The 15,785-nt window shown below is 44.0% G+C and overlaps 1 protein-coding gene across 1 annotated transcript in view; it reads right to left on the bottom strand.

Annotated features, from left to right (window-relative positions):
* SULF1 (sulfatase 1) overlaps window positions 1-14,976 on the bottom strand; it is a 189,534-nt gene extending 174,558 nt beyond the window's left edge. Inside the window, exon 1 of the mRNA XM_074987106.1 lies at window positions 13,867-14,976. The gene's annotated coding sequence lies outside the window, so the exon portion shown is untranslated. The remainder of the gene's footprint in view (window positions 1-13,866) is intronic.
* Window positions 14,977-15,785: the final 809 nt, after the last annotated feature.

The raw sequence follows: 15,785 nt of genomic DNA on the forward strand, positions 1-15,785 counted from the left end.
CACTGGATCCCCTCACTTCCTACCCCCTTCCGCCCTCCAAGCACTTTAGGAGCCCTGAAAATCATCTGATTCATGCTCCTCCCTGCTCCTCCCCTTTCCTCCCAGAGATGAAATAGCTGTGAACAGCTGATAGCAGCATTCCTAAAGTACTGAGAGGGGGAGAATAGGAAGTGCAGGGCTCCAGTTCCCTGGTGTGCGAGAGGCACATGGGTGGGGGGTGGACAAGGGATCAGGTGGAAACTCAGTGGGCTGTGGATTGCTGTGGCCCACCAAAGTGAAGCAGGGCCACTCATGGAGCCCACCCCCTATTTTTGGTTGCCCACCACTGGTCTAATGCCATTGCCAGCTGTGCTTGCTGGAGCCCCTGGAACATGCTTGCAGCCCCCAAGGGGCCCTTGGACCCTGTTTGAGAACTATTGCGCTAGTGTAAAACCGAAAAGGTACATTTACTTGTTTTTGGGAGTTGGGGGTGGGGGCTGGTACATCTCCCACACATGCTCCTTAATCAAACTATTTATTATTTGTTTGGAGCATCTGGTGTCCTCTAAACTCCCATTCTGACATTTTTCTACCACCTTCCTCTCTTTCCCTTCGCCCTCTGGAGGCATACATCCAAGAACTCTCTCTCTCTACCAGAGGGACAAGGATCAGGAGTCTTCAGTACCCTGTGAACTGGAATCTGACTTCACACAGCACCAGAGTAGAGGAGGACTCAGCCTAGCAGTCTGCCAACCAGCTATAGGCTCAAACTTACAATGAGATAAAAATGTTGACTTTCTACTGATAATAACATAAAAGCAACTAGCATAATGCCTGGCAGATAAAGAGAAGTTGGGTTTACTTCACAACATTTTTATTGCTCAAACCATGGTAATCTACTCCCTCTAATCCCTCATTCTGGTGTCTAAGTATTGATGCAATTTCACTTAACACATTAACTCCAAAGCTAAACAAGATCATGACAATCCAGGGTATGTTTTCTTATTCTTTTAGATATACATTAAAGAATCCATGTATTAGAGCTAACCCAGTCTCGCTAATAGAAATAATGGAGAATGACAACAATCATGGAAAGTCTCTGATAACCGAACAGTGACTGATTCAATATTTAAACATTTAAAAAAAATACCAACAGCCTGGGATTACTTTGAAATCTAACATTTTTTGTTTATGCAGTCCTTTGAAGACTGAAAGCAAAGAGGCAGTCTGTTCCTGTTACTTATTGTATCTTCAGTTTAGTATGGCAATGCTCTTTTCTAATTTTGGCATACCTCCCACAGAACCAAATTGGTGGGATGCAATCCTCAAAAGGCTTGGAACAACCAAGTCATGAAACATATGGTATTGAACAATATTGAACCTTTTAGTATCTTTTTTTCTCCATCTTCCATTCTCCCTCTCCCAAGTCAAACATACCCTTCCCTTCATGATTTTTTTCGTTCTCCTAACCCCTACTACTTCTCATATGTGACCTACAAAATTTTTGATCCCCTTATATTTCTCCTCATTCTTTCTTCACCCCACCCCAATCCACTATGTACCTGTGCTTAATTTATAATAAAAGAGGTGCTGGGTCTCAAGTAATGTTTACATTCATAACTGATGCAGTACAGTAGACCCTCGATTTACATGAGGGTTCCATTCCCATAAACCCTCACATAACCCACATTTCATGTAAGTTGGGGGGCAGATTTTTCACCAGTGGAACGCATGTTCTGCAACCAGGGAAGCAGCAAGAGCACATGGAGCTCCTTTTGAAAGGTAAGTCCTGGGGTTGGGGGGACGCAGCTGGGGAGAGTTAAGCCTGGAAGTGGGTTGGGGCTGTGGGAGGAGAGGGTTGAGCCTGGGGTGGGTTAGGGCTACAGGGGAGTGGGGGATGGAGTTGAGTTGATACTGCGCGTGCAGGTGGATGGTTGACTTGGGGCAGGGGTTGAGCCAGAGTCCTGCTCGGGTGGTAAGCCAGGCCACGGTGGGGGGTTGAACTGGGCAGCAGTGGGTATTATAGAAATACTTGATGCAATGCTGTCATAAATGAATGCCTATAAAGGGTTAAACCCATCTGGGGATGGGCTGAGGGCATTCCTCTGTGAGAAATAGCCAGGTGAGCCACTGGGGAGAGAGGAAGCCTTTTTCAAATGGAAACAATTGCTGGCTGAGGGGTCTTTGTTCTGGGCTGGAGCAAAGAGACACAGACAAGATGTTTAATCTTACTCAGGATGAATAAATTCAATAAATATCCCGGCCACCTCATAATCAGCATATAGATATGTAATAGAAAGAAAATCTGTGTCTACACTACATAGTTTTGTTGACAAAAGTCACTGTGGGCAGATACTTCCCAATAGAACCTCGGTCTACAGAACACATCCACACCTAGTACCGGCTCCCCCATCAACTCCCTCTGTCAACAGAAAATGGCCAGACCGCTCAGCCCTCTGTCGACAGAACAGCCAACCAGAAGCTCTGCCAACAGGGCAGCCTGGTGAACTGGAAGCCCTCTCTGTTGACAGAGGGCCCCACCCCGCAGAGCTTCTACACTATACGTTTGTTGACAGAATCTGTCGACAGAGGCACTATGCCTTGTACAGTCGAGACAGAACTCTGCTGGGTAACCTGCTGCATTCTGCTGACAGATTCTTGACAGAACACATTTGTAGTGTGCACGCTCCCTAGTTTTGTTGAAAGAAGGCCTCTTCTGTCGACAGAACCCTGTGGTGTAGATCCAGCAGAAATGTTTAGTTAGACATGATCAGGTTACTTTTATTTTGGGTTTGGTATCAGACTTCTCAGGCTGGTTGATTGATTTTCCCCTCTGTACTCTGTAACCTCTAAGTTGAATCCCAAGGAAGCAATTCACTGTTCTCTAATCAGAATGTTTGGAGTTGCTTTATTATACCCAGCAATCAAGTATGCTTATTTGCTTTCTTGTTATATTTTTCATCTCTTGTTTTGTGAATAAATTACTTTTCTTAAGCCAATGGTTTGATTTGTGTCCTAGAGGAGTGCCTGTATGAATGCCTGTCTAAAGCAGAAGGCCAGCTATCAGATAACACCTAATTTGTTTTCTTTGTTTCTAAGCTATCTCCTAAGGAAAGGGGAAAGTTTGTGGTTACCCCACAGGGAGATATCCAAGTGTGACTTCCTGGGTTTTCAGGGATTTTTTTTTTCACTTGGTGGTGGCAAACTACCTGCCAGGGCCAGGGAATCTGTGACTTTGGGAAGCTTTTTTAAGCACAGCCGATAAAGACAAGGTATTTTTAAGGTTTTTTGGGCTCTCAACTTTCTGCACTGGGAGTGCGAGAGTGGGGATCAGCTCTGAGAAATGAGTAAAATAAATCAGAATAACTGAAGTAAGCCGCAGATCCTGCAACTACACTGCTATCACAGACCCCATAGAGTCTCTTTGATTTGGCTGAAGCTCCTAACAGGTGCACTGGTCTGATCAATCAGCTACAACTGCAGATTCAGGGACCTAATTTTGTATACAACTAAGTCTTTTCCAGGATAATTTGAAAGTAGGAAAAGTACTGAACTCATCTGCAATTATTGTCTGAAATGGTTTAACCAGCTCTTCTCCTAATCTTTTAAATGCAATAGCATCGCAGTAAATGCTATAAAAAGTCCAACGTTCATCCTGTGGAAGGTGTTGAAGACACATTCAAGCAACTAAGAAGAGCAGTTTCAAAGCTGTTTAGATAAAGTCAGTGCTCAACCTCATTTACTCATCATCCCTTACTTGCAGGTTAATTTGAAAACTTGAAGGCCTCATTCATGTCTGTTGCACTCAACTTTATGCTCAGCAAAAGATATCATAGAGGTTGAACCTCTATAGTCTGGCACCTGACCAGTGCCAAACAAGAGACTTTGCTGGGCCACAGGAAGTCACTATTGTCTAGCAGCATTACCAACATTTCCACTGCTTACTGGGCTCTTAGAAGACATTGGCCATGTCTACACTAGGCAAAAACTTTGAAATGGCCATGAAAATGAGCATATAGGAATAAGGGGACTTCGAAGTAGCCGGGGTCCTCTCGAAAAAGAGCCCCGTCTGGACGAGCCGTGTCGCGGCGAGCTGCATCAATTTCGAAGTGCCATGGCCGCCTACATGCTAATGAGGCACTGAATATGTATTTCAGCGCTTCATTAGTAAACTTTGAAATGGCTATTTGCATGGCCATTTCGAAGTTTTTTGGCTAGCGTAGACATAGTCAGTTAGGGGTAAATTACAGCTAAATAACAGAACAGAACACTGAGAGCCTGGACTGGTGGCTGAAAACAAAGTTTTTGGGACCACAGGAAACTCGGCCACACCCATGATAAGTGGTCATCCAGCTAACTAAAATCATGCTGAATTACGGGAGTTGCTGGACTAGAGCGTGCTGGATTAGAGAGGTTCAACTTGTATTGTAACAGTTATAGGAGCTTTTGCAAAGCAGCGATTCAATGTACAGTTTGGCGTCACTTTTTCTTCTTCTTAATAGTTTCTCTTCAGAGTTCATTTAAAAGTATAGATGCAGTAAACAGACACTTCAATATTCAGAGTTACAATATAGCAATTCTCTCCTGGAAACCAGATTTTTTTTAATGAAACTACACACATTTATCCCTTTACTCATCAAGCTTCTCCATGCTTGATACTCCATCCTCATTACAAGGCTTTGTCACACAGAGCCTTACAGTGTTCTGTCTGTTGCAATAAAACGTTACAAAGCCTGTAAATTTATTAACAAAATTTTTAGAAAAGCATAGGGTTGATAACAAAGAGAAAGAGCAAAAAGTAATTTTTAAAAGCATACTTGCAAATTTCAGGAACAGCATATTCACAAATGATGAGATTGTCTTAAAATATATTTCGAAGTCTATTTACTCCCCTTTTGGTTTCTGAAAGTTTAGGCTAAAATAGTGAGGGCTAGATTATTTTCAAAATGAGCTTAGATTCTTATGTAATCTCTTGTTCCCCATATTTGCAGCTTTAAGGACAACAGTATTAAGAAACTTGTACTTGCCATTGGCACTTCTACAGACCTTTAGATTCATAGACTCACTAACACTTTTTTTTTGTGTTTTTACATGAAAATAGCCAAAAGTGGTGCACATCATATAATAATTATCAGGTTTGAATATTGGAATTACAATGCTGGAACAGACCACTGGCATCTCTGTGGAGGTTCTTGAGGAAAGCCACCTTCCTAATCCCCCACATGCTCATTTTCAAGAACTAAGCACTCACCATTCATGGACCAGAGGGCCTCCATGCTTTTCAATGGGCCAGGCACCCCTGCTAAACCTTATCTACCCACCATGATGCACTGCAGCTACACAACTGCCATGATTCACTGGGGTTCATCATGGGAGATATAAGATTACCAGGGATTCATTCCTATAGAAAACTGTAGTGTGAAGCACCAGAATGACAACTCCCACAAATCACCAGAATCACAGAATGTTCAGCTTTTCAATTAAAAAAAGAAAACCCAACACTATAGAAAACTGGATATTTTTAATATATCTTCTGATTTTGGTTAAAAAAAAAAAAGCCATTTGTTGACCAAGTTTGGCCAAGCTGCTAGTTGACCAGCTCTGATCTTCTTACAACTCTATCTAAGTGCATGCAAAGATATTTTCTGAGGAAAATTACTCCGAATTTTAGTGTCACAACATGATATACATGAGGGAGATGGCTGCAAAAGAGTTTGGGGTTTCTATCAATATCTTTGATAGGAGTCCTAAAAATATTCACAAAATATACTTTGTAATGTAATTTGTAGTTATGTGTCAATTTATGCAATGCTCAGGGTTGGAAATATGTCAAGGCAAATACTCAGGACAGTAAGGGGAGTTTTATAAAAAGACCAACTGTTACAAAAAATGCTCCAGTGTAACCAAATGATTAGTGATGGTCAAGTCTGAAAAGGTTACGAGCTTTAGCACTGTGATCCTAAGCATCCCTGAATTCACAACCTACTGCAATATCATTTATACAAAATGTGCCTTGTAAGGTATCATGTGAAACTTAACAACAGGCTGGTTATTAATACTATTAAATGCATGTGTTTGCAGTCTCAGAGGGGTAGCCTCATTAGCCTGCAGCTTCACAAGAAACAAGCGGTTCTGTAGCACCTTAGGAAAGATTTGCTTCATTGTGAATTAGAATATTGAAGTGTCCATTTACCGCTTCTGTACTTTTAAATGAACTCTGAAGAGAAACTATTAAGAAGAAAAAGTGAAGCAGAACCTCACATGTGAAGTTATGAATCATGTCTGCATTATGATATTAAAATATGTTTAAGTCCAGATAGCCAAACATAGGAGAAGGACAGACTACTTTATCACCTAAGATAGCTCAAGTTACATATTCACAATATACAAAGCCATTGAGCTAAACTGGTGGGAATTATCCTGACCCCGAATGCAAAGACAGAGAATTAACCAGGCTCCTGAACCTCAGAGAGACACAGGAGTCTGAATACCCAGGAGGCCTGCCTGATTTGTAAGACAAAGACATCTCTTTGGATGATATAATTGTAAGCAGGCAGTGAATGAGCTATCCCCCTGACATCGAGTGATGAGCTGTGAGGAAAAAAACATAAGGGGCAGATTGTGTTTGTATAGACATGCCTTCTCTGCCTAGATGCACACAACGATGGAGCTGCTGTGCTAAAATGATCACTTTTGTTGGTGTTGTCTTAGAAATCACTTTAGTATCCAGCGCAGTGTAATGCAATGTAGGTGCCCTGATTGTATGACTAACGGGAAAACCGTACTTAGCCTGCTCTGATTGAGGAGGTCACCCTCAACTGAATCTCACTCACTTACCGGGGTAAGGGGAGCCAAATCCCAGAGATGATGAGGTGTGAACTATGTTTAAAGAGTTCTAGATGTCACTTGACCTTCCCCATCTACAATGCTTAGAAATGATGTGACTCAACTGAGAGTCATTGTTTCTGTCCAGGGATTACCAGAGTCGAATCACTGATGAGCAGGTCAAGAGGCTATGCCTTAGATCGGGGTGGGAACCCCCAGCTCACAGTCCAGATCCAGAACACAGCTTACCCGAATGCAACCACCAAAGCTTGTGGCTCCTTTTCTCGGCATCCTGCCTGTGGCAGGTGGGGAGGGGGTGGAGCTTCAAGCCTTGTAGGCTGGAGTTAGGCAAGTTGGGGCTGGATCCAGCACACAGGCTCTGCCTGGTATGGGCGCTGCCCTGCCACCTTCTCCTCCAGACTGCCTGGAGAGGCTTGTCTCTCCGCTCTAACTGACTGGAACCACAGCTAATCTGGTTGCCGGGGGGGTGAGGGGGAGGACAGTGCCTGGGAGCAGTGTGAAAAAAGCATCTCCAGGGAGTGTTTGGCCACACTGTCATTCCCCAAGCCAGGGGAGTGGGCAGCAGTAGTGACACACTGAGGTAAGTGCCTCCCTCATCACTCAGACCCTCATCCCCCACCCTGCTTCTGCACCCTCCTCTTGCCCAGACTTCCCTATCCCAGCCTGCTCCTCCATCCCTCCCACCCATGCCCCCCACCCCGTTTCGCTACCTGCCCTCCCAGACCCTCACCTCAGCTGGCTCCTGCTCCCTCCTTCCACCCAGATCACACCCCAAACCACTCCTGCAACCTGCTGCCTGCCCAGACCCCTCACCTCCAACCTGTTCCTGAACCCCTCTACTGCTGCCTCCAGCCCACTTATGCACCTAACCTCCAACCCAGACACCCTAAACCCAGCCCACTCCTGCGCCCATCATCCTGCCCAAAACACCCACCCTTACCCTGTTCCTGCACCCTCCCTCCTATCCAGAGTCCTAACCCCCAGCCCACATGTGCTCCTCAGCCCCCCCCCACACTGAACCCTGAACCCCAGTTTTTGATCCCACCCTGGGCACCCAGAAATGTTAATGTGGCCTGGAAACCCTGAATCTCAGTTCCCCCTGCTGTTTACACCCCCTGCCAACTGTGGTGCTGTATTGTGAAGGGAGAGAAGTGCCTTAGGGGCCACATAAGTAAGCATTGTTTTGCTTTGTTTTGTTTTGTTGCTTCTCACTTTTCTGTGCCCTGACTGATTTTTTTTTCTGTGGGTCAGTGAGCCCCAACCCAAAAAGAGTTCCCCACCGCTGCCTTAGATGTAGTGTGGGAACAGTGTTGAGTTCAAAGACAATGCAGAGATTGTGGCAGTGAGGTTCCCTGCTACCCAGTGAAATCGCTAAGGATCTACATTAAGCAACGGAACCTCAGAACACAGGATTTCAGAAGTGCCGGTCAGCAAGTGGCAACAGCAGCACAGAGCAGCAGCACATGACCCAGGGCAGGAGAGGTGGCAGCGAACAGCCAGCTGAAGAGGTGTGCCCACTTCTGAATTCTGGGTCTTTGCTAATCAAGAGTAGCAAGTGGAGGACATAAAAGGTGGGAAGAGGACTTAAAGGGACTGTCGTTCTTTAGACTTTCCTCCACAAAGTGTGAAACTGAGGCAAAGGACTTGCCCATTGCACTGTGGAATTCCATTTGTTTATGGCCACGTGCTGTTGATATAGTAGAGATGTTTTCCCAGATTAATACTGAGTTTCTTTCCCTTTTAATAAAAGTTTTCTGTTTTGTACAGACTCTAGTGCTTGGGATTGAGAAAGTACTGCCTCTTAGAAGTGCCCAGGCAAGGCATTACTTTTTCCCAGATATTGGGTAGGGGCTCGAGTTGGTTCTATTTGTATTGTTAAGAGAACCCCTAGACACTGAACTCAGCCCTTGAGTCTTCCAGCTTCATTTGGCATAAGGAACAGGAACAGAGGATGACTCCAGTCTTAATCCTTCACCTTAGAGCAGCAGTTCCCAAACTGTGGCCCAGCGGAACACTGGTGTTCCATGAGCTACGGCAAAGTGTTCCACCAGTGAAATTGAGAAATGGCCTTCTCTGCCTCATTCTCAGGGGACAAAAAAATACATTTGGGGATGTTTCATCTGTCATCCCTGCTATATTTGTTTTGTTAATGTCTGGTTTCATTATTATTTGTTGAGTTGCATTTAATTAGGATTATGAAATATTTTCCTTTAGTAATGTTCCTCATAATTAATATGATGATGTAAAAAAGGTAGAGTTCCGCTGAGAGCACTGTGACATCCAAGTGTTCCATGACTGAAAAAAGATTGGGAACCGCTGCCTTAAAAGACAAAGAAAGCAATTTGATCTCCATGTCAGATCCTGTTCAGGCCCAACCAGTAAAGGCTAGAAAGGAGACTGGGCGTGAACGAAACTATCTTGAACAAAAACTGCTAAAGTTTTAGACTTTCATATGTCTCTTTCCTCTTCTGCATTCTTGCAAGCCATCTCTATCTTCATCGCTTTTGCTCTTCATGCCTTAAGCTGGGCTCTTTTCCTAATAAACTTATTTTGCTTTCATTATAAATTGTCAGTGCTGTGTAATTTCAGGGAAGGGTGTGCTTTGGGAGAGCTGACAGGCTGCGGAGTCTCTGAAAAGGGAGGATGCCTAACACTTTCTCAATGAGGGCCTAATCCCCACAACAAGATGATCTGAAGATGAATTTGGCACTGGCAGGGCACTAAGGTCTGTCTGCAAGAAATAACCATGTTGGGCACAAGCCAGGGTGAGGCTTGTAAGTTGCTGGCAGGCTGTTGGGGTTGGTGTTCTGGACTAGAGCTGCATAGCTATATGGCATCCAGGTTTACAAGGCAGATAGTGGCCAAACCCCTTATGTGCCTGGGTCAGCTTCAAAACATCACTTGTGTCCATAAGCACCAAGAAGAATAAAGAAAAGTTTCCCCATCACTGGCAAATTTTAAATCAAGACTGGGGATGTTCTATGGCCTGTGTTCCAAGGGAAGTCAGACTGGCTCATCAGTAGGTCCCTTTTGATGCCAGAATTTATGAACGGCCAACACAAACTCCCTAAGCCTTGTTATGCTCACAAAGCTATTGGCATGCTGAATTTAGGGACCTACATATATTGAGAGTAATTTCAGGCTGTATTTAAATTGGATCACTTGTCTAGGCCTTTTAGTCATGATGTTAGCTATACATCTTCAAGGATAACAGAGGGTCAGCTCGGCATTTTATCATAATACAAGAGCCTGGAAAGACTCAAAAAACAAACCTAATGAAGAATTATGAACAGAAGCACAATTCCATGCGCTATCAAGGCAAACACCTTAGCAGAAATTTGGGTGGAGGATGATTCACCACAGCATTGTCAATGAATTCCCAGTCTTTGTTTAATTTTTTCAGCTCTCAGGGCAATCACAAGTGAAGTCCTCAGCTATTGCCACATCAGTTTCACTCACCTTTCAAATAAGTCCCTAAATATCATGGTTTTGTTTTTTTAAAGCATGAAAGTCACGAGACCCATAACTTCCATGAGAAGGGTGAAAGCTTGTGTGACTAAAGATAAACCCTGTTATTAAACATTATCTTCATACTCCCTGGGCAAAACTGAGGGCACAATACTAGATAATAATCATTCTGAATTCTCTGTAATAAAATGATCCAGTCAGAACAGAATTTGCAGATCATTCAAAAATCATTCTTTCCATAGTTGCCTAATTTCCTATGAGTGTGGGTTTATAATGTCTTCCACATTTGGGAATAATGTCCTGAGCATCACAACATTTTAAATAGTTTGCTTTTATCACTCCCTGCCTGGAGGGAGAACTGTCATTATAACTCTCACACCAGTACTTCCCATATATATCCATTTCCTACTAATACTGTCCTAGTTAGTCTGTTTGTTTGAAGTATTTACATGCGACTTGGAAAGATACCAACTCTTTTTTTTAAAATGTGAATTTACCCCAAGTATATTTAAGCTTCCCCCTCTGAAACTGAGTCACGCTAGTGAAAGCTCGGGGAAGGAACGCCAATATGGAACTTCAATTTCTGCTTCTTATAACTTGAACCAGCTCACCCACCATGATTTTAAAGTGCTAAAAGAGGAAGCACCTGACAACTAACAAACTGACACATTATTAACACAATGCATAACACATTCAAACAAAGTTCTTGGGCTCTCACTTTTGCTTGTACCACTGGGTGAGATACTAAGGGAAAATAGCTACAAAGTCACTCTGTATCTGACCCAGTCCTCACAGCGGGGAGGAACATGAAAAAAAGAATCCAATTTCATTTAGGGTAAATCTTCCTATATCACAAGATATATTGGTAATACACACAAGCTTGGCATGTTCAACATTCTACCAAGCAAACTAACAGTAACAAAAAGCAGCTTTCATGCAGCAATTTTTAGTTCTTTTTTGGTGCCTCTGGAATTAGTGACCCTTGTGTGGTTTATTGGCAAATAATCTGCTGGGGTGAGGGAGGCAGAGCAGTTGTATTGGTCCCGGGTCTTTTCTTTTTTTCTTCAGATTATTTTTATCTCACTGTGAGGGGATCTTTGTGATCTCTGAACACTTTTACAGCTGTTAGGATGCTAATGGGAATGTCATGTGTACTCAGTACAAGTGCTCTCAAGAAGAAAACAAATGTCAAACTGAGGTATGTAGAAGTCGCCATAAATATGTCTTTGAATGTTTACCATCTGGAACAGTAGATTACATTTTGACAAGAAGCTGGACTACCCTATGGGCATTGTCTTTTAAAGAGCCCCGTCATTAAAAGAGAAGGGAAAACATGATTTAATGTCTACCCCCCACCCCCTCTCTTTATAAGCTTTTCTGATGGTGCTGGACAAACTGTTTTTTCTGTACTAAAATAATAAAAAGATGGACATGTATATTTACCCAAATGTTTTCTTAAAAGATCAGATCTGATGACCCCTCTGACAGAAATCTTTGGAGAAGGCAGCCTTATAATTAGGCTGTGACAGCAGAATGAGCAGTGCAATTCACATTCCTGAAACTGCTGCACCTTGTCTTTGTTAGCGAACTAAGGCATGTCTTGGTGGACAGGAGCTGGCTTAAGGGACTTCACATCAACCAAAAAATAGGTAGAAGAATGTGATGAAATCACATGTAAAGTAGTTTAAAGGAGATTTTAACACAAACCTAGTTTGTTTGTTTTTTTTTTAACTGCAGAAGTTTCCACTGCTCATTAGAAAAAAACCTGGACTAATTGAAAAATTAATATGTCCCAGTTTCTTCATTCAACAATAGTCAGGTTATGCTGTCTTATTAGGATTTAGCTAATACGCTCTTTAAAATTGCCGTGGGTCATTTGGGAGGATACAGTCTTATTAAAGAAAGTGTTTGAAAATACAAGCTGAGAACACTCTGTAAAGCAGCCAAACAGCCTGCTCAAAAAAAAAAAGTTGGTTTGAGGCAAATATATATATATATATATATATATACACACACACACGATACACGTGTGTGTGTGTGTGCACGCGCAACTTGAAACATGGTTTTATGGGCATCATTACACAGTTGAGTGCCAAAATCACAAAGCACCATCCATAAATCCCCTTGGCAGCCTACTAAACAGATCTTATTTCTGAACAGATTTCATACAGAGTATCTCACCTGTATATGGCCAGGACAGTGTTAGATTTCTTTCACAAGTGGGAGAGACCCATCATTCATGAGCACCACACTTGTGTGAGAAGTACTGTATGGGAGATCTGTTATAGCGGCAAATGAAAGAAATAATTTAGTTACTCTTTAAGGGAAGACTCTTTTTAAGGACTTACTTTAAACTAAGCCACTTCAGCCTTCAGTACCTGTCAAAATAGCAAGAAAAAAGGACTAAACCCTGGGAAGATTAATTCTAAAATACCTAGAATCTAATTTGTGATCACTTTTTTGGCTTTGTATTTAATTTGGTGGCTTTTTCCTCCCCAGATACCAGTGAAATTAATAGCCATAAAATGAAAGTGACAGTAAGTACTTACAGTGACTAATTTCTAATTAAATCTCTGCCTCTCTTCATGCCTAATGGTAAAAAAAAAAATTCCCTTTACATTTAATTAACACTTCAGACAGCCTGTTTAGAATCTAGAAATATAGCTGGCCTTTAATGACCCGTTATAGCGATGCTACTTAGTTTTCAATGACTTGTAAAACTTTCCCAACCAGATCTGCAAATGAATTACATCCATCTGCTCTCCCGCAGCTGCAAGCGCAGTATTACATTGTGTTCTCTCACTTCCTCCTTTTTTTTCCCTGGGTCTTTCCTAACTTTAAATCCATGTGTATGCCAAGTTATCTAAACTCCAACCATCAGGAGTCCAGCCAGGTCTCTATGAAGGAGTCTTCAAACTTTGCAGACATCTCACATGCATTTTCAAAACCTGTTGGTCCGTTTCAAGGCAGAGACAGTCCAAGCTGCATAAAAGTAGTTAAGCATCTGACAGAAATACCCGGCAAGGGCTCCCCCCTCCCCAATCCTTCTCACTCATACGTTAAGGTAAACAGAGAGCTGGCCATACCCTCGAAATGAAACTACTCTCCTGGCGCAGGCGAGGGAGCTCTCAGTTGCGGAAGCTTTTCCCCACATGTTGGGAAGGGAGGGCGGAACGCTAAATCCTAGGACCGCTGCCCCGACTGAGATTTCCCAATCGACACCTTGGCAAGCTGCAGGAAGGGTGTTAGTCCTACGGAGCCAGCCCAGCCCCGAGCTCTGCTCGCGGTTATCTGTCAGCCACACAATAGCGGCATTGATAAAGCAGCGGCAACCAGCTCTGACAATGTGCTGCGCTAGCATTCCAGTCAAACCCCTGCAGGGGCGGTGGGGAGGGGGGTGGGGGGCATGAAATGCCTTTTACTTTACCTGAACAAACTGCTGCTCTATGAGCGGCTGCCAACGAGCCTCCCTCGTCTCCTAACAGCTCCCGAGCGCCTCTCCCGCTGGCCACTCGCTCGCGGCAGCCCCCCCGGCTCCAGCCAGCCTCCCACCCGTCATCCACACACACTAACCCCAGCCATCTGGTGCACCACGTCCTCACGCCCTCGGCCCAGCGGTGCGTCCAGACGGGCCGCCCAATCCAGTCGCTGGGGCTGGGTGGCTCTGGCGGAGCAGGAGGGAGCAGCAAGGACAGACAGCCCCTGTGGCTCGGCGGACTCTGGGCAAAGTAACCTGAGCTTTCGCGAGGGAACAGGGCGGCTATAAAGTAGAAGTGGGAGGTGCTGGCGGGAAGGTAGAGGGAGTGGATTGCTCTGGTGGCCAGTGGTGTGCTCCCAACTCCTCGGATGCCCCCGGGACCACTGGGACCCTCGCAGTAGGATGCACAGAAGCACAAGAGCGACCGTAAACTCGTTTATTGCGGGCCTATTGAGGGCAATCTCCTCCGAGAGCCGCTCTCCTCAAAGGAGAGAGAAGAGGCGGCTTGAGCGACGGAGCAAGTGCTAATGCGGGAGTCGTTTGCACGGAAATGGGACATTTGCATCTTGAAATGCAAGCTCCCACCTCGCCGGGCTTGCCCCGCGGCTGCCTGCGGAACAGCACCAAGCGTTTCTACCCGGCACAGAGGGAGGGCTGCGCTGCTTACCACCGGTCTGTGCTCCCCAAGATCGAATGTAAAGACGGGGGGCGCTAGGCAGCTTAACCAGCGCACTGGCAAGCGCTCGCAGCCGGCTACGCCGAGGGGTGCCCCGCCCTCACCCCTAAAACCATCTCCCTGAGCACGCCAGGCTCTACTAAGAGCTAAAACCGACAGCGGTGGCTCGTCGTTCTCCGACTGAAAGCACGTTCCCAACAACTCGCGCGCCACTTCCCTTTAAAGATTCCTTGGCCACTTTCTGAGCAGCCCAGGACAGCGTCCCCCGGTCCCCCTGCTCCGTTCCCGTCTGACTCTCCCGCCTCTCTTTTAGATGGAAACGGCCTCAAGATATTTTAATACTGCAGAGCTAATTGCTTTTATAGTATCAGAGAAGTAGCCCCGTGTTAGTCTGTAGCTTCGAGAACAATAAGAAGTCTTGTGGCACCTTCTAGACTCACAGATATTTTATAGGTAAGCAATCTCAACCGGCACAAAACAACAAAGCAGTCAAGGAGCACTTTAAAGACTAAAAAAGTCATTTTTTAGGTGATGAGCTTTCGTGGGATAGACCCGCTTCTTCAGATCAATCTGTCACACGAAATCCCATCACCTAATAAATTATTTTGTTAGTCTTTAAAGTGCTCCATGACTGCTTTTTTGTTTTGATAGAATACAGACTAACACTGCTACCTCTCTGTTACTAAACCGGTACAAACACTGAGATTTAGGATATCTCGGTCTTGGACCTGCCTCTGTGACCTTGTGCAAAGACCTGTGCCTCAGCTTCCTAGCTATGAAACGGGGATAGTGATACTAACCTATTTCATTGGGATGCTAAGAGGATAAATGCATTAATTTAGGTGAGAAGCTCAGATGCTAATGATAGGTACCCTAGAAAAGTGTATTCAACAAAAATATGCTTCTTTTTGTTCATTGGAAGTGGGGGTGGTTGTAAAAGAAAGACTTTTTATTTTGTTCTGGTATGGCTATGGTTTGAAGAAGTGGGTCTGTCCCACGAAAGCTCATTGCCTAATAAATTATTTTGTTAGTCTCTAAAGGGCTACTGGACTGCTTTTTTATTTTGTTATCAGGTGCCTGATTTGACCATTCACATTAAATCTACGTTTCACATTATGACCATTACTGCAGTTCTTTGAAATGGGAAAGGAAAAGCTAAAATGAAAAGTGCTGTACTGGCATTAAATGTTATTCCAAAGAGTACTAAAGCCCAGTGCAAAGCAAGATTTGCAATTGTAAACAGTTTGAATACATTCTGCACAACTATCTAAAAGGGAATATCTTAAAACCTAGAAACACTGATTTGGTTTCCTTGTTCTTTAATACCTTCTGCATGTT

This window comes from Carettochelys insculpta, chromosome 2 (genome assembly GCF_033958435.1).
Source record: "Carettochelys insculpta isolate YL-2023 chromosome 2, ASM3395843v1, whole genome shotgun sequence".
Lineage (NCBI taxonomy): Eukaryota > Metazoa > Chordata > Testudines > Carettochelyidae > Carettochelys > Carettochelys insculpta.